This window comes from Orbicella franksi, chromosome 3 (genome assembly GCF_964199315.1).
Source record: "Orbicella franksi chromosome 3, jaOrbFran1.1, whole genome shotgun sequence".
In the NCBI taxonomy this organism is placed as follows: Eukaryota; Metazoa; Cnidaria; class Anthozoa; order Scleractinia; family Merulinidae; genus Orbicella; species Orbicella franksi.
Window position 1 is genome coordinate 14,362,456 of NC_138147.1, and position 1,895 is coordinate 14,364,350.

The 1,895-nt window shown below is 39.7% G+C and overlaps 1 pseudogene; it reads right to left on the minus strand.

Moving 5' to 3' along the window:
• Nucleotides 1-891: 891 nt before the first annotated feature.
• On the minus strand, nucleotides 892-1,480 carry LOC145481435 (uncharacterized; annotated as a pseudogene).
• Nucleotides 1,481-1,895: the final 415 nt, after the last annotated feature.

Sequence of the window (1,895 nt, forward strand, 5' to 3'; positions counted from 1 at the left end):
GTTGAGACTGGCATCCAGGATGACAGTATTAGAACTAAGCTCTGCCCATTCTTAAGCAATCCATTGGTTGAGGGTGAGGAACTAATTCATCAACTCAATGTCGCAGTCTCAGCCGAGGAAGAAAGGATAAAGAAACTGAAGAACCAATCGAAAGGCAAATCACCTACAGTGTTCAAGATCAGTCAGGAATCACCAGAACCAACCAAAGTACCTCCCAGTAAAGTAGCGACCCCAAAGGAGGACCCCAAGTCAACCAACAGTACTAAATCAGAACTTCAAAAACTCAAGGCTGCAGTTGAAGCACCCAAGACTCAGTCTTAAGGCTAGGTCTGGTACAACCCCCCAGCCCGAACAAGGAAGAGGAAACAGATGGAGCAGCAGAAGAGGACAAGGAAGACGCAAAGTGAGACCGCGCCCACCCAAGTGTTCAAAGTGCCTTGCAAAGGGAGAGCAGTGGTGTAATCATTGCTTCAAATGTAGAAGTAATAGTCACTATGCCATTGGTTGCCGTTATGGTGAGTTGTTTGGACAGCGGCCATTAAACGGAGACTGGCTGCTTGTGCGGCACCAGAAGTAGCCGACACCTCACATATGTCCCACCAATGTAACTGCTGTGGCCGAGTAGAAATGCAAGTCCCATATCAGCACTGTTCCCAATGCCAGGTGGTATGGTGCTGTTCTTGGAGATGCCAAGAGGAACAATGGCCGAACCACAAGAATATATAAATAAATAAATGGATAAATAAAGTGTCTTCATTGTTCAAAAGATAAAATTACGTATCTCATGTTACATTCAAAAATAACAATGTTAATGGGCTACAATACGTCTCTAAATAAGATAGATATTTACATAGAAACAAATACAAAAATCGAATAAAAAAAGTGCACTATTTACAAAGCTACATTGTACTTAAAAAGTATCCTCTTAAAGAATGTATTCTTGAAACGGTCTGAGTGAATGGTGGGCATTGCGGAAGATTTATTCCTTAAGTTGTATCTTGTAATCTTAGTCTCAGGGAAATTAGCTCTAAGAGGGTGGTTTGGGATATTAGAAACCTTCCTACAAATTCTATAATCTTGCACTTTAAGTAATTCACCTATCTCTAATTTCTTGGATATATAACTGCGTTTAAAGCATCAATCTAAAAACTGCTGGGCTATAGTTAGCTCTGATTCGGAGGCACCATACACAGATAAAGCGTAAGTAATATTAGGTAAAACTATGGAAGAGAATAAATGGTCTACTTCTGCTTGACTACATCCTTCTTTTCGGAGGCATCTGATGACATACAAGCATTTATTTGCTTTACATAACTTTCCTTTAAGATGAGTGCTGAATTTGCAGTTCGGCTGAAATGTGAGACCTAGAATGGTTACTGTACTAGTCTGTGGTATGCCTAAAATACTATTGTATACCTCAGCAGTGTGTCGTTTTTTTATACATAATAAGCTCTTTACATTTTGTAGAATTCGAATTCATTCTATTTTGGCCTGCCCACCGTACAAACTGATTTATTAAGTCTGCAGAGTGATCTATATCATCATATACCAGAGCAATAATCGTACAGTCATCAGTATATTTAAAACCAAGTGCCTCATTCCTTAATTTAATCTCCAGATAGTTAAGAAATATATTGAACAAATAAGGTCCTGAAACACTACCCTGGGTTGTGCCTTTGTTTACTGATTTCCAATTACAAACTGAACTGCCGAAAATAACTCTTTGTTTTCTATCTCACAAAAATCCTAACCACCAGTTTATAATACGGGTTAAGCAGTATGCCCGGCTATAAAGGTGCTAACTCAAAGGGAGAACCCCAAATCCACTGAGACGGCATTTGTGAGCCACATGACACCCACACAACATGCGAAGATTGTTAACCTAGTTGGAAGAA